We start from the raw sequence: 24,544 nt of genomic DNA, 5'->3' as shown, positions 1-24,544 counted from the left end.
TTCATATTCAGACTATTGCTGTTGATATCTATATATGGGCTGCTGATATCTATTTACAGGCTATATGAAGTCTGTGATAATGAGCACACTATCAAGAGTTCAAGCCTGTGAAAATCTTAAAAGGTGAACTTAGAAGTTTAAAAAAAAAAAAGTTCAAAACCAAAAATTCAACTGCCACCACCACCAGCGTCACGACAAAAACACCTCACTTCCAAGGTGGAAAATGAGCACCGCCTCTGAGGAACTGAGATCAAAGTTGACTTGGTAGTCTTAATGGAACACAAGCTAAACAGGACTTTCCAAAAGTAGACTAAAGCATTAAACAAAGCATTAAATAAGGCATTAAACAAAAACATTGAAATTACTATGGGAGATCTCAGCATGTAGAAACTACCAATTAATTCCCAAATTTTGATCAGGTTGGTTAGACTATAATTAGAGTGCTCAGCCTAGTTTGTAGTCCTAGAAACTGAATGATAATATTAAGAACTTGGATAAGGTCTAGTGGAAAGCAACACTTCTATTTAAAAGATAGAGGAATTAGACAGCAAGGGATAATAAAGGAATTGATTTTATAGCCTCGTGGATGCCTGGGTTGAAGGAGGGTGTTAATTTCTACACGTACAGTGAGTTCAACTGAAAGAAAAACATCACTGAGAAAAAACAGTTGCTTAGTATGTGCAATAACCCAGGAGTTGACAAGAACGGATGCTGAAGAACACGAACAACAAAAAAGTAAACCACTGGCTGGGCATGGTGGCTCAGGTCTGTAACCCCAGCATTTTGGGAGGCCAAGTGGGGAGGATCATGTCAGGTCAGGAGTTTGAGAGCAGCCTGGCCAACATGGTGAAATCCTGTCTCTACTAAAATACAAAAATTAGCTAGGCGTGGTCATGGGTCCCTGTAATCCCAGCTACTTGAGAGACTGAGACAGGAGAATTGCTTGAACCCAGGAGGCAGAGGTTGCAGTGAGCCGAGACCACGCCACTGTACTCCAGCCTGGGTGACAGAGCGAGATTCCATCTAAAAAAAAAAAAAAAAAAAAAAAGTGAACCATAAACCAAACAAACAAAAAATAACCGACCAACCAAACAAAAACCTGATACAGAAAGCAGGAAGAGCTGTTAAAACGATCACTGTAGGTACATTACAGCACTTACCACAAATATCTCCTTGCTATGAGGTTCTGCAAGAAGTATGTTTGTGTGTGCTTTGTGTGCACGCACACACACAGAATGAGCATTGATTAAAAATATCTACCACATGCCCTGCATTGCTCATACATTCAAGTGTCTGTTTCTCCCAGCCACCAACATAAATAGGGGATTTTTGCCACTTTTTATATTAGGACACATGGAAAAAGAAGAAATGGCATATCTAGATACACAACTTTTCAGATACAAAAGTCGGGATTTGAGTCCAGACCTGTTCTACCTGTTTCTGTTTTCTCATCACACTTTCTGATAGAGAACCAGAAGTTGTTTTTGAAGTAAATAAATAACTGTCTGCCTATTGTTGGAGCTCAGAAAAATGACATCCCAAAATGAAGGCTTCAGAAGCAAAAGATTTTCTCTGACCTTCTCTGACCCTCCTGCCTCTGGACCCTCATTCTCCCCTGGGGCTGCCCACAGAAACTAGAACCCCTTTTTCCCAAAACCAACCATAAAACCTAAAAATATTACTGTAACTTTCCTTCTGCCTTTCTGTGTAAAAACTAGCCATAAAGACATTATCTGGGCCAGGTGTGGTGGTTCACACCTATAATCCCAGCAATTTGGGAGGCCAAGGCGAGCGGATCACCTGAGGTCAGGAGTTTGAGAGTAATCTGGCCAAAACTGTGAAACCTCATCTCTACTAGAAATACAACAAAATTAGCCGGGCGTGGTGGGGCATAGCCTGTCGTTCCAGCTACTTGGGCGGCTGAGGCAAGAGAATTGCTTGATCCCAGGAGGTGGAGGTTGTAGTGAGCCAAGATCGTGCCTTTGCACTCCAGCCTGGGTGACAAGAGAGAAACTCCATCTCAAAAAAAAAAAAAAAAAAAAGCAAAAGAAACATTATCTGATCTACTTTGTCTGATTGTAGATCATAAGATCCCCCTTCCAGAGAAGATCCTGCCCCATGCCCAGAAGGAAGGAATGTTGCTCAGTGGCAGAGAAGAAGCTAGACAGACAGGCCTTGTTGGTTTTCACCTCTGTCTATAAACATTAGATCGTACCCTATTTGTCCAATCAAAGTTTGGAGAAATGTCCAAACTTCACTGAACCTAAGTACAAAAGTGGAGTTTCTCTTGTGTTTTCAGCTCTTCATTCTGAAGGCTCCTGTGTCATGTAAAACTATAATCAGGCAAATTTGTATGCCTTTCCTCCTATTAATCTGCCATGTCTCAGTGATTTTCAGCGCCCTTTCAGAGGCAATGGGGAAATTTTCCCTTGGCCCTTATACTAACCAATTGAGTGCTTCCTGATGCAGAGGTGACAAGACCCTTAGAAGGAAGACTGCTTCAGAGCTCTGAGGAAAGATTTGAGAATCTTTCCTCATCAAGCTTAGTTAAATGGTTTTCCTTCCCTTTATTTCATCCATAGAGATTAATTCATGCCCCCCCAAAATGAGATGTGAAATAAAGGATATTGTCTCCGCTTATTCAATGGTCATTTGCCATGTTTTAAAGGAACTGAAGTCTAGGGAGCATGCACAGCACGTGCCATCACTTCTTTAGACCAGGGACGTGGAGAACAAAGAAGATACTAGAAAGGAGGAGAAAGCTCCTGGAAATGGGGAAGTGAGGAACACAGCAAACTCTGGAACCCTCCTGTGGACTCAGTATTTTCAGCCACAAGGACTACCAAACTTGTGTGTTGGTTTTCACATTTTAATTAATAAGAGTGAAAACTCACACATGACCCAGCAATCCTATTACCACATATAAACCCAAATGAGAACAAATTACCTTACCAAAAAGACACAGGCACTAGTATATTCACTCTAGCACTGTTCACAATAGCAAAGACACGAAATCAACCTAGGTGCCCATCAGTTGTGGACTGCATAAAGAAAATGTGGCATATATACACAATGGAATATTTTGCAGCCATAAAAATGAGTAAAGCCATGTCCTTTGCAGCAACATGGTTGTAGCTGGAAGCCATCATCTTAAGCAAATTAACATGGGAACAGAAAACCAAATACTGCATATTCTCACTTTTAAGTGGGGGATAAACACTGGGTATGGTGGCCATAAAGATGAGAAGAATAGAGACTGGGGACTACTCAGGTCAGGGGCAAGGGCTGAAAAACTACCTATTGGGTACTATGCTCACTACCTGGGTGATGGAACCATTTGTACCCCAAACCTCAGCATCGTGCAATATGCCCATGTAACAAACTTGCATGTGTACCCCATGAATCTAAAATAAAAGTTGAAATTATAAAAAAGATCACAGGAGAATATATGGCTATTATTTGGCAATAAATTTTATAGGGAATAAAAGAGTCTAAAAGCCATTAACAATGAATTAATTAAATCAAATTTTTGTGGAGCATTTAATGACAAGGGAAAGGTCATAACGTAAATTCATGTTGAACAAAAGCAGGGTACTAAATTATATATATGTAAGCTTCTATACATATATGTGTATGTGCAGATCCCACTTGTGTGATATATACATGCCCATATAGACATCACTTAGAAATATTGCAAGTCTTGTTCCAGACCATTTAAGTAAAGCAAATATTGCAATAAAGATAATCATACACATTTTTTGCTTTCCCACTGCATATAAAAGTCGTTTGCACTATAGCTTATTAAGTGTGCATAACATTACGCCTAAAAAACAATGTGCTTACCTTAATTAAACATATTTTATTGTTAAAAAATGCTGAGGATCACCTGAGCCTTCAGCAAGTCATCATCTTTTTGCTGGTGGAGGGTCTTGCCTCAGTGTTGTTGGCTGCTGACTGATCAGGGTGTTGGTTGATGAAGATCAGGGTGGCTGTGGCAATTTCTTAAAATAGGACAACAGTGAAGTTTGCCACATGGATTGACTCTTCCTTTCATGAAAGATATTTCTGAAGCATGTGATGCTCTTTGATAGCTTTTCACCCACAGTAGAACGTTTTTCAAAATTTGAGTAAATTCTCTCAAATTCATATTCTAAATTCTTTGCTGTCATTTCAACAATGTTCACAGCCTCTTCACCAGGAGTGGATGCCATCTCAAGCAATCACTTTTTTTGCTCATCCATAAGTAGCAACGTCTCACACTTTAGAGTCTATCATGAAATTGCAGCAATTCAGTCACATCTTCAGGTTCCACTTTTAGTTCTATTTCTCTAGCTCTTTCCACCACATCTATAGTTACTTTCTCTGCTGAATCTCTCAAATTTATCCATCAGGGTTGGAATCAACTTCTTCTAAACTTCTGTTAATGTTGATATTTTTACTTTTTTTTTTTTTTCTTGAATCACAGATGTTATTAATGGCATCTATAATGGTGAATCCTCTCCAGAAAGTTTTCAATTTATTCTGCCCAGATCCCTCAGAAGAATCACTAACTGGCAGCTATAGCTTTACAACATGTATTTTTTAAATCATACGACTTGAAAGTCAAAATTACTATTGATCAATGGGCTGCAGGATGGATGTTGTGTTAGCAGATCTGAAAATAACACTAACTTCCTCAAACATTTTTATCAGAGATCTTGGGTAACTAAGTGCATTGTCAATGAGCAGTAATATTTCGAAATGAATCTTTTTTTTTTTTTTTTTTTTTCCTGAGCAGTAAGTCGCAACAGTGGACTTAACAAAGTCAGGAAATCATGCTGTAGACAGATGTGCTACCATTCAGGTTTTGTTGCTCCATTTATGAGGCACAAGCAGATTATATTAGCATATTTCTTAAGGGCCCTAGAATTTTCATAATGGGAAATGAGCATTGGTTTCAATGTTAAGACACCAGAGGCATGAACCCCTAGAAAAAGTCTGTTCTGTGAAGCTTTGAAAATAGGCACTGACTTCTCCTCTCTAGCTATGAAAGTCCTAGATCACTTTCTCTCCCAAAAAAAGGCCATTTTGTCTACATCGAAAATCTGTTTCGTGCAGCCACCTTCATCAGTTATGTCATCTGGATCTTCTGAATAATTCACTGCAAATTCTACATTAGCACTTACTGCTTCATCTTGCACCTGCATGTTATGGAGACAGCTTCTTTCCTTAAACCTCATAAGCAGAGCCGTGCTAGTTTCAGACATTTCTTCTGAAGCTTTCTCTCCTCTTTCAGCCTTTATAGAATGGAAAAGAGTTAAGGCTTTTCTCTAGATAGGGCTACTGCTTAAGAAAATGCTGTGGTTGGTTTGATCATCTGTCCAGAGAACTAAAATTTTTAAGGTCATTTTGCATTCTTATCATTTGAGGGCTCACTGAGGTAGCACTTTTAATTTCCTTCAAGAATTTTTTCTTCACACTCACAACTCAGCAACTGGTAGAAGAGGCATAGGCCTTAGCCTGTCTTGGCTTTTGTCATGTCTCCCTTGCTTAGCTTAACCGTTTCTAGCTTTGATTTAAAGAGAGAGATGTGCAGATCTTCCTTTCGCTTGACTAGTCAGAGGCTATCTCATGGTTATTAATTGTTCTATTTTCAATATTTATTGTTGTGTGTCACACAATAAGGAGGCCCAAGGAGAGGGAGCGAGATAGGGGAATGGCCAGTCAGTGGAGCAGTCATGACACATAACATTTATCACTTATGTTTGCTGTCTTATACAAGTGCACTCTTGGTGCCCCAAAACAATGACAAGGATAACTAACATTAAAGATCACTGGTCACAGGTCACCATAGCACATATAATAATAACTGTGTGAGAAATGTGTGAGAATTACCAAAATGTAACAAAAACATGAAATAAGCACATGCTATTGGAAAAATGGTGCCAACAGATTGCTCATTTCAGGGTTTCCAAAAACATTCAAGTTTTAAAAAGCATAATATCTACAAAGTGATATAAAGCAGAGTGCAAACAAAGGTACATTGTATATATTTCTGTGAAATTTATACGCACACACATGTGCACAAGTACACACACTGAGAGACAGAGAGTGAGAGAGAGCAAGCATTTACAAACATACCAAAGTAGAGACCATGATACTCCTGGGTGCCATTGGTCACACCTGTAATCCCAGTACTTTGGGAGATCAAGAAGGACAGATTGCAAGAGCTCAGGAGTTCGAGATCAGCTTGAGCAACATGGTGAGATCCTGTCTCTACTAAAAATACAAAAAAATTGCTCGGCATGGTGGTGTGTGCCTGTAGACCCAACTACTGGGAAGGCTGAGGCAAAAGGATTCCTTGATCCCTGGGGTCTGAGCAGAGGTGGCAGTGAGCCCAGACTCGGCCAATGCATTCTAGCCTGGGTGACAGAGTGAGGCCTTGTCTCAAAAGAAAGAAAGAAAAAGAAAAAAGGACCTTGATATCAAAACTATTAAAAGTCAATATTACTCACTGATTTAATTACAAGTGTTTCGTATTTTCTAAGTTTTTGTAATTTAGAAATTTCTAAACTGAGCACGTCTACCTTTTATCATCAGACAAATACATAAATATTTTAGTAGTTATTTAACAATGACTTATACCAAGTTAATTATCACATCCATCTTCATGTGGATGTATTTCTTGGTTCTCTCAAGAATTCCTACAAATTTCACTGCTATTTCAAGAGAAAAAATTCAGCCTTTCTCTACATAATTTATTTTAAATATGGGCATGAGGGATATGGAAACTATGAAAACCTAAAAGAAATTAAAACTGCATTTCATTAAATACTGGCAGAGAAAAGTAAATAGAAATGTTAAAGCATTAATTCCTAAATCATTCAGCATTTTGGTGTCATTCATGAGGAGGTCCTATGGCCAGCCTTTGAGAACACAAGGACAAATGAAGATAACCTCTGAGCTAGTAAGTTGGCCAAAAGAGACTGGTTTACATCTAAGTGAGGAAGGGAGTCATAGTATTGCTATTTGCTGATAAAGAATGTAAAACATAACCAAATTTGGCTGACAGAAATCCTTTCTGGACAATTTTCCTCAGAGAGCCGTGTGTCTGTATTTACTCTGTGTCCAAAAAAAAAAAAAAGGCTTGACCTTTACTGAATGCCCAGAATGGCTAGGACACCTTGCCCTTTGCTCTAGTAGATAGGCCTTGACTCTGGGGAAATAGTCAATTCCCAACACCAGAGACAGGAGAAAGCCAAGAGTCTGAGTTAAAGACAGAAACCATTAGCATAATGTGGCCACCAAGGACTTCAGCTCGCAGGATGACCCCAAGGACTCTGGTGATGGCTGCTCACATAGCCAATCTGACCATTCCTCTACCTTCTTATGACTCTTGGTGCCCATCCAGGAGCTGCCATCATATCTAGAGAACAGCTCAAATTAGCAACGTGCTGAGGGTTTGTGGTGATATCGTACTAGCACCCCAGTGATCAAAAACGATGCAAGGGCATTTTGTGGCTGCCCAAATGGGGTACCATCATTTGTGTGTTCAATATCTAGCAGAAAATATACTTCAGCTCCTTTCTCTGACCTTGCTCAAGGAGATGAAGCAGCTTCCGGCCAGTGAACAGGGAAAGAGCATTTGCAGAGGACAGGAGAGCCAACAGGACATCTGAAATTACTCGATGAAAGCCAACATTTTATATCCCTGCTGTAACTGTATCCTGTTCTGAAAAAGCAATAACCTTCTTTCTATCTGACTGACAGCCATATGGGGTTGTTACTATAGTTCTCAGCAATTTAGAAATGAAAAAAAAAAAAAAATTAACCTACATGGTGGGATAGAGAAGATGGGAAAGGAAGTAAGGGGTTTCTCAAATGGCTAATGGATCAGAACACAGCCACAAGAGCCTGTTGGGTTTCCTATGTAAGAGATAGGGAAGCCAGGCTCACTGGTACAAGGTCACACAACTGGAAGGAACGTGCCATGGGGTCTGTGAACACGGTCTTTCCACGCCATCTGTCTATTCGTTCTTCCTAGATTATCTGTCTCAGTGGGCATTTCCTGCCCTTTTCCTGCTCCTGTCTTCTTTTCACCAATCATTTGTCTACTACCCACAGTTACCTTTCACCATAGAGGCAGCCAGGCAGCCATATGCAGTGGGAAAGGCTGACACAGCTTACCATGGCCCATGGCCGCCACCTTGACTGTCTCTATCACACTCACCCAAATGCACCTCACCACCATGGTAGCTTACCCAGAGCACTCCATCAAAGGCCCTATCGTTTATCTGGAGGCATCGGGAAGCTGCAGCACTCTTGCCTGCCTTTCATAGAATGGCAGAGGACACTGGCTGTGTGATTTAATAGCACCATCTCTGCTGATGTCCCAAGGCGCCACTCATTTGAGAAGCGTCTGCACACAATGCTAATATTGGCAAGATTTCTGAAAAGCTAACTCAGGTACTAAATCATGCCAAATGAACAAGTCAAATCCATATTGGGCTGCTCCCAAGGTAACTCTCGGAAAGAAAAGCAAAGGTCATGCCAGTGACTGAAGCAGAAGTCAACCCAATGCCCTTTCAGGGAAAAAAAAAAAAAAAAAAAAAAAAAAATATATATATATATATATATATATATATATATATTTAAGACATAATGTCTGAAAGTGGATTTCTTCATAATTATCACCATATGCTGCCTGCCTCTCTTTATTCTTGCCGTTCCCTTCCTCAGATCCTGTGTCATCCTTTAGTGGTCCTGTTGTAGATGACTACCCTGCTTTTCTAAGTCATGCTGCCTCTTCTCTCTCCTACAGGTGAATATATCACCCATTTTCCTAAATATACAGTTGTGTCAGTTTGGCTTTAGCTGTAGATGCACTCTACACTGAGGCTACTCCTGGTCTTTACCCATTTTCTTTTTCCACATGAAGAGAAGGACAAGACAGATCCATGTATGCTGGTAGAAGGCTACCCTCGCATTACGCATGTGGAAGAGTAAGGCTCTGAAGGATAAGATCAATTGTTGGACTCTAGCTCTATGCAGACGATACTGGCTCCTAGAACCTGGGGCTACTGCCTTCACACTGCTCCCTTCATGTTAGGAAATTCACATGCTAAGCCTGAGCCTAAGAGCCTTAAATATGCATTCACTTTGTTCTGTACCTTAAATAAACAAACACTATGTATTAATAATTAGGCATTATATTTTCATTTTTGAAGCATTATAAATCCAAAAGACTAGGGTTCTTCAATCTTAGAAATGGAGTTTTCCAGTGGGTTTTGCTGGAAGTGCACCATTGCGTTACCAGTTATTATTTTTCTAAAAACAAATCACATTTTGTCCAGTGTTCCTTGAAAGTTCACAATAAATTTCAAGTCTTTGTGGTTTCTATTCATAACTCAAGATCCTTTACAGGAATTTTGCCCATACTAAAGTTTTCTTTCAAAAGGAACCATTTTTCCTTTTTTCTTTATTGTGTTTCTTCATCATCCTCAAAATTAATTTTTTTTTAATGGATGAATCAGTTTCTGCTTTTGTCCATTTGTCCTTTGAGTGAGTGGATAGCCGCGCAGTGCATCCTCAAACCCTTCATGTCCAACATTCCCAAGCCAGTCCCTAACCCAGGCCAATAAGAACCCCAAGGCCACCACAAGAGATATGAAAAGAAAAAGCAGCCCTCCAGCTCTCCTCAGTTTTGCCCCATGCTATTCTCTAAGTATGCATGAGAGCTGTGAAGGATAAGATCACTGATGTCCAGTCCAGTGGGAAAGAAGACAGGTTTGTGACTTGAACAAAAATAAAAAAGAAGCAGCAGCAGCAAGAAACAAACCAAGGAGGCAGTGCTGAGAATAGAAACAGCTAGCCTACTGATTCTAAGTGGGCATCGTGATTCCAGGAAGAGGTGGCATCTTTGGATTCCATCTGAGGAGTCTGATGATTGTCAGGTGTGCTATGTGAGAGGTAGGGATGGTCAGATGGAGTGATTTTTTTAAAGTTTACATCAACTCCAAAGTGCTAAGCAGATAGGTCAAATCCTCAATTGACAGTATGTATTAATATATAAACGCTTAGCTTTGTTTTGGTGAGAAATAAGTTTAAATAAATAGTAATGATATAATGACTGTAATAGCCATTGGTAATTTTTTTTTTTTTTTGAGATGGAGTCTTGCTCTGTCGCCCAGGCTGGAGTGCAGTGGCCGGATCTCAGCTCACTGCAAGCTCCGCCTCCCGGGTTCACGCCATTCTCCTGCCTCAGCCTCCCAAGTAGCTGGGACTATAGGTGCCCGCCACCTCGCCTGGCTAGTTTTTTTTTTTGTATGTTTTTAGTAGAGACGGGGTTTCACCGTGTTAGCCAGGATGGTCTCGATCTCCTGACCTCGTGATCCGCCCATCTCAGCCTCCCAAAGTGCTGGGATTACAGGCTTGAGCCACCGCGCCCGGCCAGTAATTTTTTTTTTTTACTCTATAGTTTTATACAGAGGATCTGAGATGGCAGATGACATATGTTAATGTCTTACAATATAAATGGTGCTAAACAATTCCATTTCCTTTCCTGGTTTGTTCTTCTTTCTATTGAGGCCAGGTCTAATCCCCACATGAGATTCTTGCAGAAATTTGAAGGTATTAAGAGGATATTTTGTAATATACCTTTTTCTTCCCCCAACCACATCACAGCAGGTTTGCTCCAACTTCTCTGTTAACATTCATCTGAATGTTTATAGGGTGAAGAACTTTTTGTCCAATAAATTGAGACATTTGGGTGAAGGGACATTGAGCTTATGCTTGCCACTATCACTGCCAAAGAAACAAAACCCATGCTAAGAAAATACTGAAAGTTGAAAAATATGCATTGCACTGTAGAGCTTCACCTTCTGCTCTCCAACAGTCCAAGGTCGAGGACTCTTGACCTTGCTTGCTCACCTTCCTAAGATAATTTGTTAGGAAATGATCAGAGATTTCTGATCATCAGAGAGGGGAAGGAAACCATTTATCACATTAACACATAGATGTGTTTCCTATAGCAAGACCTTGTTTAATCCTCACAACAGTCTTATGAGGCTTGTGTCCTTCTTTGTCTTTTATAGTAAGGAACTGACTTATCCCTGGTCACACATCCAGAAAAATCTGAAAAGCATTAGAATAAAATTGTGCCTCCTTCCTGGCTCTCTTTCTTCTCTTCCTCCCTACATCTCCTTCTGTCTCCTCAGGTACTCCCTCCCTTTCTTCCTTCTGGTTTGACTTCCTGCCCCTGCCTTGCACCACTTGGGATCCTACTTGTCTTTCTTCAACAGATTCCAGGCATCAAGAATCAGCACAAGAAGGGGAAGGTAGTTCTTTGTATGGGTGACCTTTCCTGAGCTCTTAAAAGCATATTGGGCTGGCCCTCTCACACTGCAGAGTAACTAACTGTGACCCTGCAGGGAGCAGCTCAGCTGTCCTTGAGATTGCTGTCTAGACAGGTTCCCTGCCTAAAAAGAGATGTGAAGACACAATCTGTTCTCCATTGCCCCACAATTATTTTCAGAATACTATGGAGAGTACACGGTAGTGAAATCAGTTTTTCCCCGTTAAACCTGCTACCTTGCTTTTATGCTTTAAAAAAAGAAGTGAGAAAAGTTTTTTTTAATTTAAGAATTTTTATGCAGTGTTGAGAAAAGTGAGAACCCCTTTGAAAAATTGTTTTGTTTTACTTGACAACTCCTGGTGAAAAGTGGAGTTAATATAATATTGCCAAGTAAAAATGGACCCTGGAGTGTAAACCTTTATTATTAATCTCTTATGGTTTTAAGTCTACAGTCACATGTGAAAATACATTAAGTAGAGACCACCCCTAACACTTGTGTTGAGGAGCAGAAGCAACATGTTTTATTGAATTATGGGTGGTTTTCCCAAACATGAGAACATCACTTAAAAGTAAAGTCTTCAGGTGGGAAGAAATACCAACAATTAAAGTGTCCCTGAGTATTGATTATTGTCTTTTGTTTGAAAGAGAGAGATATCTGAGGCATAGTTTACAGAAAAGAATATGTTAAGTTGGAGAAGTTAGAGACGATGACAGGGCAAAAAATACATACAAAAATGAGAAGAATGAAGAGTGTTTTATATTCATATATACAAGAGTTAAGGTCATTAAAGAAGGAAAAAAAAAGGGAAGGGGTGCAATGGCAGCCACTCTGTGGGCAGAGGCCTTAGATAGAATCCTGTGGGCTCCATCTTGGGGAAAGGCTTGGAGATGGATTTGAGGAATTTTTATCAAAGGACAAAGAGAAAGGATTGAGTCTGTAGCTTGGGGACTTCTTGGATTCGGCAGATCCCTCATCTCTACCAATGACATGGTAGTCTTTGTTAATAAAAGTGTTCGAATCATAAAGCCTAATTGTCTGATTTGTTTCCTCTGATGGCCATCACTGCATGGAAGGAAACCTAAGGAACTGGAAATAGTAGAGATCTTTCTTTTGGTGGTTTCTGTTAATTAGCTTGAATTACTGGCACAGTAATAGAGCTGCCACCACCATTAAGAATACGTAAGAGTGGAAGTCAGTAAGAGAACAAGGTACAACAGAAAACTGACAATAAGTAGCTGAATGATCTACCAGAGAAGGTTTTAGTATCAACTAGTCTAAGCTGATCTGACAGTTAGAGACCTAATGAAGGCTAGAGAGCAGCAAAACCCACTTCCTCATTCTTGGAATCCCTGCACTTAAATCTCAGTATACTTAAATGTCACTACTTCCAAGCTTTAGATTATTAAATGTGATTCAGATTCCTGCTGGCTCTAATGGGAACTACAGATAATTGTTAGTATAAAATCTCCCACATGATGCTTTAATCAGGATTACAGCCATTCGTTTTCAACAAAACAACAGTCCGTGTCATTCAGCCTGTCCTGTTTACAGACTCGCAGATGTGAAGCTGTAGGAACGATGGCTAATGAAGCAGAGCAGGCAAATCACAGACCCAACACTTGGCTGTTTCGAGAATTTTGTCTGCATTATTAGTATTCATGTTTCTACCAGAAAACATGAATTCTGGGATCTGGAAATCTGGAGAGTCTCCAGGTCTAGATCATATTCTTTCTTAGAGTGAGCCACGATTTCACACTCAAAATCCTCTGCATACTCATTAAGCAACACGGATGAATGAGCCGGCTGGGTGTGAAAGCAATGAGGAGTTTTGGGGGTTGTGTCTAAATGAATGGCACATGCGTTGTGGAGAGAGCCAGTCATTGCACCGCTCCACGTACTTGTAAAATATTCAGATTTTTACCAAAGCCAAGTCAGCAATCTAGGGGTTTTATGTAGAAAATTTCTGATTTTTAATCGTAGAGGCAGGGACAGACCCCTCCAGATTCTGTCTAATGTCTTTTACCCAGAATATGCTGCCCCTCCAGCTTTGGTGACTTAAAGCAGAGATAGAGGATGGCAGGCATTCTTCAGCCTGAGCACCTCAAGCCATTCAGAAACTTGGTCTTTGATGTGAAAATGTGTTTCACGTGCTTGGAGCAGGGGAGGTGACAGAAAGGTGCTGCTGGTGATGATTATGGCATCAACTCACATTGTTTTTAACATAAAGTGCACGCCAGGCATTCTGGTAAACACTACATATATGTTTTCTTATTTGATCTTCACAAACATATCAGACGTTTCCATTTTACAGAAAGAGAAACCGTGGCAAAGAGAAGTTAAGGGAACCAGTCCAAAACCTCATGCCAGCTACTAAATTGCATCCATTATGTCTTAGGTGCTTCCACACATGGTTTTAATTCTCAAAACAATCATGTGAAATGGGTATCATTCTAAAAATCCTGCAGAAGAGGAGAAAGCACCTCCGAGATTTACCTACTGCACAAACTCCTCTACCAAGCAAAGTGACTTATAAAGCTGGGATTCAAATCCTGGTCTGACTCAAAAGACTGTGGCTTTGACTGTCAACCCATTAGCTATCCTGTTAGAAACTCTGTTTATATCATCACCTGATAACTCCTAACACCCCTGCAGGGTAGGCAACAGTGTCCACACTTCACAGTTGAGATCAAGCTCTTTATCCACATGTACACAGGCATTAAGTCAGCCCGGGTGGATTGCAACCTGAGGATCAAGCCCTTCTCTGGCTGACTCCAGGGCTTGTGGTCTACCTGCTCCACCACACTGGGTCATAAAGTCTGCAGGCTCCCCATTTCCCTGCATAAACATGCTACCCAGTCCTTCCCGCCACCCATCCAGTAGCTTAGGACAAAACCTGATTTCTGCTTCCCCAGCTGAGGTCTACCCTCTACAGAGTCACCTAGGTGAGGTGAAAAATACTGAAACTGCCTCATTTAAACCCCTGCCCCAAAGCCTCCGGTAGCTTATGATTATGCTTAGAACGAAATCCACATCTCCTCATGAGATTTACGTGACCCTGTGTGATCTGTCCTTGGCCTCTCTCTTCTCCCTTTCTGCCTTTCTCTTCTGTATTTCCAATCACTTTAGTGTTCTAGCAGATCCTCCAATAACTCAAAGGTGTTTTAGTGTCATGGACTTCCCCTCCACTTAGAAATTTTTCTCCCAAACCTTACTTTTTCACCTTATTTAGGTGTCTGTTCAAATGTCACTTCCTCAAAGAGACATTATTGAAGGAGAAAAGTATATGTGCACATAAAACAGAGTCCCTGCACTTACCTGGGTTGATTTCTCTCTTTGTCACTTACAGCTATCTGAAATTATATTAATCTATCTATGAATGAACAGGCTGGGTGTGAAAGCAATGAGGAGTTTTGGGGGTTGTGTCCAAATCAATGGCACATGCCTTGTGGAGAGAGCCAGTCACTGCACTGCTCCATGTACTTGCTGTAAAATATTCAGATTTATTATTCTTATTGACTGCATCCCTCACTGGCATGTAAGTTCCATGAAGGCAAGAGTATATTGCATGTTCATGGCAGTGCTGCTTACAACAGTGTCTAAGTCTGCACTGAACACATCTCTTTGCATGAATTACTGAAGGACTTCAAAAGTGCATGTACATTCTCTAACATTTGGCATTCATTGTAGTATTTTCAGAGCCAGAAACACAAGGAGAACAGTCACGTTTTGAAATCCACTAAGAACAAATACTAGGGATAAACACAGATGTAAGAAAAGGAATGTTCTGGACAGTCTCCAGCTAAGTAAGTGAAGTGAAGAACAGAGTCATAGACCTTGGAACAAAGCATGAAAATGATTAAGCTGTGAATGTTGTTAAGGGAGATTTTAATTATTTTTTTTTAAAAAAAGGCATGCAGAAGCAATAACTGAAGTTAAAAGAAAGAGAAGATTTGCTCTTCATGGAAGAAGAGTAAATGTTACTTTATTTCTCCTTTCCTTAACTTGAAAGAAATGAGATGAAAGACAGAGGAGAGTTATCAAGGTGACAATGGGGGAGGCATATAATCTTAAGGGCTGTCACAAAGGGTAGTAACTTTTCTGTAGTGCAGATTTAAAGGAGGAAATCACATTGCTTTCAAAATGGAAACTTCAAGCAAAGCCAGTGTTGCTTTTATGGACCTTTAGAGGAGGAAGGTAGTTAGCATTTATAGTTCAATTTCATGTAGAACGAGGAGCCCTGAGAGCTAGCATTTCTGTCCTGAAGCATCTTCATGTAGATCAGACCCCCATGCCTGACTTCTCAAAGTATGCTAATCCCATCTTGACATTTGCAGTAAATGAAAACTCTCTGTCGGTAGGTAGATAAGAGGCTTTCCTTCTAAGGATCGCCTATGATGACAATTTGATATAAACAAATTAAGTATTTCTACAGCCCTATTCTCCAGGGCTGGAGGCAGCACGTCACCTTCCTCACTGCAGTGTTGGTGGGGTGGGGAAGCAGTGTGGTGTGGCCTAAATCTCAAACACTGATGGGCAGGATATATTTGCTTTGATCTGATTCTGTCAGTTCCTCATGATCTAGGCTTCAGTTTCCACCGTTGTGAAATGAAAGGATGGATGAGATTAAATATGCCCTATAGTCGGTTCCCAATTTTTTTTTTTTTTTTGAGACGGAGTCTTGCTCTGTCGAGTGCAGTGGCCGGATCTCAGCTCACTGCAAGCTCCGCCTCCCGGGTTCCCGCCATTCTCCTGCCTCAGCCTCCCGAGTAGCTGGGACTACAGGCGCCCGCCACCTCGCCCGGCTAGTTTTTTGTATTTTTTTTAGTAGAGACGGGGTTTCACCGTGTTCGCCAGGATGGTCTCGATCTCCTGACCTCGTGATCCGCCCGTCTCGGCCTCCCAAAGTGCTGGGATTACAGGCTTGAGCCACCGCGCCCGGCCAGTCGGTTCCCAAATTTAAGACTTCATGATTATAAATCTTTCATGGTCATATAAGAAAGGGTTCAAGAATGTACCAGTTGCATAATATTTTGGAAGTACACTGTCACTAGAAACTTGAGGTCCCCTTTTTTGTCAACTTCAAGGGATGACTTTTACTTTAGAGAACATTTGTTTCAAAGGACTCTGTATATCTTTGGAATTTCTACTTGGTTAATGATGTTTAGGGATATGAGGAGGTGCACAGAGGAGCAGAAGTCATGGTGGCATGCATGAGAAACATGCTTGGAAATATATTCTATGATATACTTGCCATTATTATGATTATTATACTTATTGATTCACATAGACATACAGAAACTAAATAATTCCTAGTTTACTTTTCAGAAAGACAAAAATTAGTGTTTTTATCTTAATTTTAGATAAAATCCTAGTTTTCAAATTTTTAATTTTACCCTTATCCTGATTTCTACTTTTCACTCTTCATTTCACCCTATGGATGGGAGCAGGACAGAAATAAAGAGGAAAAATCATGTTTCATTTATTTTAACACCCAAGTCATCTTTCCCACATCAATGATAAGGGTTTTGTCTGCATACTGTGGACGACTTGAGAAAAAACTCACCAGGTGGCAAGCCAGCTACATTGGACTTTGTGTGGGTGTAAAGCCCAGTTCTGCCACCTTTACTTGGTGTGGCATCAGATGAGTAACTGAACCTCTTTTTGTCTTGATTTACTTTCTGTAAAGATAAGAAGAAGATCTGCCTCATAATTTTTTTACAAGTTTAAATGAAGTAATACCTATAAATAATCAGTACAATGTCAGTTATAAATTAAATATGCAATAATGGTCTAACTCCAGTGTCCTACACTTCATTCAATAATTATTAACAAAAAATACCCAACATTTATTGAGTACTTATTATGTGCCAGGCTTGGCGCCATGAACCTAAAGTGCACTATATTATTTATTCTTTACCTTGTGGCATTTTTACAGAGAGAAATATGCGTAAGAGATGAGTAAATAGCTTGCCCAAGGCTTTCAGGTGGTGAGTGGCACAGGATTCAAGTTGAATGAGCTTTGCCACAATCATGTCCACACATACGGTGTGCATCTGCTACCCTTTTTTTCCTTTTATTATTTTCCTGTGTTTGTTTTCTCAGCTCTTAAGATCTTGATATGATTAAAGATATGTCTCAAATGTCATTGAACCTATAAAATATTCTCCAATCATCCATAATCTTCTATCGAATTCACAGATGAATTTTGAAAAGCTTTCTAAATTTTAATCATCAGGATCTGTTTAATGATGTTCATATTTTAATTTTTGGGGTCTGTGATAGAACATTAAACCATTAGCCTCTCTTAATCTAGGGCAGATACCATTTGTTTTTGTACTTTCCTTTCTTTTTTTTTTTTATCTGCATTTGCAATGAGTAGAGTTTATCATCTTTCAAAATCATTTTCTTTAAAATACAGATGACTCTTTACAGCAAGGAAGGGGTCCACATTCAATTGGGTAAGTATTACATCAGTGTACTGACAAATACATACTTAATAATTTTGAAACATCCCCTCCCCTCAATAAATCATTAAATAAATGCTGGGTGCTTGCTGAGTGCTAATAGCCTCTAGGAGCTGTCATGTGGTTCCTGTTAGTGCTTGTGTTTGCATGGGCCATGCAAGGCTACCAACTTCTGTCGTCTCTGTCTCCTAGGTGCTAGGAAGCCAAAGTTTATTTTCTCCAAATCCAACCTCATCATCTCCCTCACTTCACCTCCCTCCAAGTCTCCTTACATCCGGTAGAGTGCACTATGAGATCGGAGTCATACAGACCAAGTTTTCCTCTCAGCTCCACTCATTTACTGGCTGATGAACACAGTCAACATACTTTCGTCTATCTCACCTTATCTATAAAATATGAATTGAAACATCTACTTTTCAGAGTTGTTAAAATAATAAGAAATAAATTGATATATTAGGCACTCAGTTCACAGATGTTATCATCATCTAGCCATTGCTACAAGAAGCAAAATTAACTGTTAGCCTCCTTTATTATCTATACTTCCCTTTCTCACTGATATTTCCTCTGATCTTGCTGTTTTGTTCATCATTGTATGTATATATTTTTTTTCTATTGCATTATATATGGTTTATGCAGATGATCTCCAAAGCCTTTGTGAAACTGGCAAGATATAGTACAAAAAAAAATATAAGGAAACAAATAAAATTAAATAAATAAACAGCTCTTTGGCCATGAATTTCCAAAGCCTTGCACTCTTCAGTTACAAAATCTGTCAACAATGATGATTATTTATAAATCCCAAAGAACCAACAAAGTGACAAAAAGTAAAATTTAACACAGGGTTTGCTTGTGCAGAAGCAATACTAATTGCAGCCATTTATGTCAACAGCTTACCATTTTATACCTAATTACCATGCCTCAAAACTGCATTATGTGTATCATTAGGTGTGTGTCAAATTAATTCTATTGTACGTTTTATTTAATTATGCCACTATTCTCTACACCTACATGCTCAGTTTTTATAGTTTGTTGCTTATGGGCCATGGTCGATTGCTCTTAACTTAAAAAAAAAAAGGGCAAAGACAGCAAACACTGGAGAGAAGGGGATTAAAATATGTGCCTCTACCACGGATGAGCTTATTGTTGGGGAGAAGGAGGGACTCTGTTAATCTGATCACCTTAATGTTATCCCATTTCTCTTTTTTTTTTTTTTTTGAGACGGAGTCTCGCTCTGTCGCCCAGGCTGGAGTGCAGTGGCCGGATCTCAGCTCACTGCAAGCTCCGCCTCCCGGGTTCCCGCCATTCTCCTGCCTCAGCCTCCCAAGTAGCTGGACTACAGGCACCCGCCACCTCACCCGGCTAGTTTTTTGTATTTTTTAGTAGAGACGGGGTTTCACCGTGTTAGCCAGGATGGTCTTGATCTCCTGACCTCGTGATCCGCCCGTCTGGGCCTCCCAAAGTGCTGGGATTACCGGCTTGAGCCACCGCGCCCGGCCAATGTTATCCCATTTCTTCCCACCACTGTAGATTTTTGTATTTCTTGATTTCCATGATGGGAAGATTAGCCTTATTCTCTATTAGCCTAAGAAAGTCTTATTCAATCCATTGAGAGCCTAAATAGAACAGACTCTTAAAAAAGAGTGAAATAATATTCTCTTTCTTTGCCTGACATTGATCTTCTCCTGCCTTCAGACTTGACCTCTGACTGAAACTTTAACCATCATTGTTCCTGGTTCTCATACCTTTAGACTCAGACTAGAATTATACCATCTGCTCTCCTGAGTCTCCAGCTTAGTGACTGCGGATACTGGGACTTCCACAATCGTGTGAATCAATTCTTATAATTTCTCTCCTGTACCTATAATGAGAGAGAGTCTGTCCCTCTGGTGTACACAGACAATACACTATGTCATAGGCTATGTGTAAGGATAAACAATATCTGTAAAAAACAGGAATATTGTTTAGTGTTTGGAAGACTCTTAATAGGCAGTAGTAGTCCTATTTATTCTCCTTCTTCAAATGCATTTATCCCTCGAGTCCTTTAAAACTTAGATGAACATTTTTTTCTTATTAATTTCATAGAATTTTGATTTTTTTAATACAGTTGGACATGCTGTTTGTTAATACTCCATAGTGACTTCAGAATTGAGTGTATTCAAAACAAGACCATAAGGTTCTCACTCATCTTTACTCAGTTTTTGTTTTGTTTTGTTTTGTTTTGTTTTTTGAGACAGAGTCTTCACCCTGTTGCGCAGGCTGGAGTGCAGTGGCGCCATCTCGGCTCACGGCAAGCTCCGTCTCCCGGGTTCACGCCATTCTCCCGCCACTGCACCTGGCTACTTTTTTTGTATTTTTAGTAGAGACAGGGTTTCACCGTGTTAGCCAAGATGGTCTCGATCTCCTGACCAAGTGATCCACCCGCCACGGCCTCCCAAAGTGCTGGGATTACAGGCGTGAGCCACTGCGCCCGGCCCTCAGTTTTTAGCTATACTCTTGAAGAGTCATATTGAAATCACAGAATTGCACATATTAGCTGTAGAGGGAAACCTAGGGGTCACTGTGTCCAGTGCTTTTGTTTTTCAGATTAAGAAAACCAAGACCTAGTAAGGTTAAATAACATGATCACACAGTTGGTTAGTGACAACTAGGACAAAGTGTTCAAACTGATCTTTTCACTGATTAAAAACAAGAACTGGCAAACTGTGACCCACAGGCCAAATCTGGCCTGCCACCTATTTTTGTAAATAAAATTTTATTGGAACACAGCCACACTCTCATTCATTTACATATTGTCTATGGCTTTTCTGATATTACAACAGAGTCGAGTAGTTGTGACAGACACCATATGGCTTGCAAAGCCAAAAATATTTACTATCTAGCCCTTTACAGAAAAAGTTTGCAGATTCCGGTTTAAGAAAAAGCACATTTCCAAAGCTTCATCTCATAAACCGAGATATCACCTAAACCTTAAAAAAAAAAAAACGTAATGAAAAGAACCAACGAAAAAACCATGTTATGTTTTTACATTAAATGAGTTTTATCTCCCAAGAGACACACAATGTCATATATGCAATGCCAACAATAAAGGCAATTGTTCTGTTAAGGGGCAGGACTATGCATGTTGAAACCCATGGAGTGTCAATGTCTCTCAAAGCCACCTCACATAACTTCTCTCCCTAAGGTTTGAAATGACCATTACGAAATTCTTGGGAAGGGGGGGGGATAGCATTAGGAGATAAACCTAACGTAAATGATAAGTTGATGGGTGCAGCACACCAACATGGCACATGTATACATATGTAACAAAACTGCACTTTGTGCACATGTACCTTAGAACTTGAAGTATAATAAAAAAGAAAAAAATGTAAATAAATATATCTACATTTAAAAAAAAGAAATTCTTAATCAAAGAAGACAGATTAGAAGTTGAACTGTAAGATTCCTGTGGGTATCGAGGGCATCTTATTATTCCATCCGTCTATGGTAAAGCACTCTACTGGCCACCAGCCTTGTACCTTTAGCACACCTGCCCCATACCTGCCAAGGGCTCTTCAGGTTTATGGAAAGATATGTCAAATGTTTACCCTAGTGAGATGCCTTGGTAAGAGGAAGTGCATCAATCTGATGGCTAGAAAAGCAACAATCTATTTTGAGGACAAGAACATAACTATTAAGTAACCCAGAAAAAAATAAAATATCCTCTCATAGCAAGAAAAGAAGGGTATCATAAATGTATCAACATTTTTTGGACATGTTAACCTGTCTGGCACAAAAAGTAAATAGAATCAGCCCTCCACATTCATGGGTTCTATATCCATGGATTCAACCAACCGCAAATAGAAAATATTTGGGAAATAATTCCACAAAATTCCAGAAGGCAAAACATGAATTAGCCACACACAAAGTATTACATTGAATATTTGCAACTGAAGTGACATAGGCAAGTATTAGGTACTATAAGTCACTCAGATAGGATTTAAAGAAAAGGGGAAGATGTGCATAGGTTATATAGGTTATAAGAAAATACTATGCCATTTTATATAAGAGACTTGATCAGTTCAGATTTTGGTATCTGTGGGTAGTCTTGGAACCAATCCTTCATGGATACAGAAGAATGGCTGCACTGGGCATTGTACATGATCTCATCAACTCCTTCGATCACTCTAGGTTATGGATAATGTTTTCCAAGGGAGGGTTTCGGGTTTTCAGTAATAGAAAAGCCCAACTTGACTGGCTTAACCAAAAAAGAAAATTCATCATCTCAGGAAACAAGGAAAGGTTCAGTGGCTCCAGGATTGTTTAATTCAGTGACTCAACAATGTTAACAAGCCCCTACATTCTCTCTCTATTTCCACTTGACCATCTACAGCATGTCATCTTTATTTTCAAAGCTGCAAAATGAACAGAGTTATGGCTGTCTGATAGAATATAATGGGATATTTATTCTTAAGCACCTCCTTCTAGGGCAAGGATATTCTTTGCTTGCTAGAATTTTGTCATATAACCTTGTCAGAGGCAGTTCTTGGCAGAGATATTAGACTTCCATGACTTTGGTGTTAAGGTTAGGTTGGGGACTCTCTCCTCATGAGCCACAGTTGGGTGGAAGACAGGAAATTCTTAAAGAAAATTGTGGTTTGGTTAGGAAGGAAGACAGAAATGAATTTTGAATGGGTCACTAATGGCACCTCCTCTAGATCCCCTTTAGATTATGAGTGATGAAGCACAGAGAAGTTACATAACTTGTTCCAAACCATATAATAGAAGTGGAATTTCCTTTCTGTCTTTTGGTATGGACCCCTTCTTTTTCCCCTTCTTTCCTCTGAAAAGAATTGCTATATTCAAATTTTAACTACAGAAAAACAAGGTAGAAAGTAAGCGAGCAAATTTCTGTAAAGGAACCATAAAGATGGAATACTGAAAAAGAAACATAAGGTGGGAAACCTAGGAAACAGAAAAGTCAAAGTTGGCCTTTCAGTTTCTTGTCTCCAAGAGCCTAACACAACTTCTTCTCCATAGAGCACTAGCAAAGCCAAGCACCAATGCCACAGGAACAGGTGTTACTGAATTTTTATATGAATTACTCCATTCATTCTTCAAAAACATTTATCAAATGCTGAGTCTTTATTTCTCAGCCAGGTACTAGAAAATAAAAACTCATGCTCTCTCTACCCAAGGGAAGAGGGCGGCTGTGAGAAAGACAGACAGGTGACCAGACTCACATTGCAACCTGCAAATCCTGCGATACCAAGAATAAGGGTAAGAAGAATCCTCCAAGACTTTAACCATGTTCTTCATTTTACACTTGAATAAACAGAGACCCAAAGGTTTTAGAACTAGTGGAACACAGTCAGGGGATAATCCCTTATTACTAGCTAGCTCTTTTTGCATACAAACTATGTGTCAGGCTGTGCTCCATTTGCATTAGGTAAATATCAGGTGATTTGGTCTTAATAATAACTCTACAAGGTAGGTAATCTTACGGTCCTTATTGTACAGAGGAAACTGAGGCATAGAGGTAATCAGTGACTTCACTAGATCATGTTACTGGGTGCTTGGTGGAGCTGAAGTTTGACCCCGACCTGCTAGCTCTGTGAACTCTCAAAAATTAGGCAAAATGGTCTGGGCACGGTGGCTCACGCCTGTAATCCCAGCACTTTGGGAGGCCGAGGTGGGTGGATCACCTGAGGCGAGGAGCTCGAGAACAGCCTGGCCAACATGGTGAAACCCCTTCTCTGCTAAAAATACAAAATTAGCCAGGTGTGGTGGCGCATGATTGTAGTCGCAGCTACTTGGGAGGCTGAGACAAGAAAATTGCTTGAACCTGGGAAGCAGAGGTTGCAGTGAGCCAAGACCACAACATTGGACTCCAGCCTGGGCAACAGAGTGAGACTCTGTATCAAAAAATAAATAAATAAAAATCAGCAAAATGCTCACATTGATGAGGGTCTTCCATCCAGGCCTGGCACAGGAATTCATTCATGCCATTCCTACAGCAACTCTGTGGTTGAACACTGACATCGTGATGATTTTTCATCTTCATTTCACAAATCCATAAGCCAAGGCTTTGAAAAGGAAGTTTACTCCCCACAGATCAGCGTGATGATCGCAGTGGAGCTGGAGGCCCATTGACTGCCCCGTGATTCAAATCTCTCCTCTTGTCCCTAAGTCATCTCCACTCTTCCTCCTGCTGCCCTACACTGGTCTTGCTGGAATTCCAAACTGTCTCTTTAAGATTCTTTCCATCCCAGCACTTTGGGAGGCCGAGACGGGCGGATCATGAGGTCAGGAGATCGAGACCATCCTGGCTAATATGGTGAAACCCTGTCTCTACTAAAAAATACAAAAAACTAGCCGGGCGACCAGGCGGGCGCCTGTAGTCCCAGCTACTCGGGAGACTGAGACAGGAGAATGGCGTGAACCCGGGAGGCGGAGCTTGCAGTGAGCTGAGAGCCGGCCACTGCACTCCAGCCTGGGCGGCAGAGCAAGACTCCATCTCAAAAAAAAAAAAAAAAAAAAAGATTCTTTCCGACTTGACCAGGAGATTCTCAAAGCCTTAACCCTTTTACAAAATCAAGATTACCTTCCAGCTCTATTTGTCTATGTTTTCTGCAACATGACACATTAATTGGCACAAATCTACCCTCACCCTGAACCCTTTTTTAGATGCACTTTGCAAGGCCAACTGGGCTTCTGTTTTATGTGGGGTGAGGGTGGCAGGCCACGCACATTGTCTTCAGAGGAGCAAAG

Source organism: Trachypithecus francoisi, unplaced genomic scaffold (genome assembly GCF_009764315.1).
Source record: "Trachypithecus francoisi isolate TF-2019V2 unplaced genomic scaffold, Tfra_2.0 Lachesis_group13, whole genome shotgun sequence".
Lineage (NCBI taxonomy): Eukaryota > Metazoa > Chordata > Mammalia > Primates > Cercopithecidae > Trachypithecus > Trachypithecus francoisi.
The sequence above is the reverse complement of the archived record's forward strand: the minus strand, read 5'-3'. Positions refer to the sequence as shown.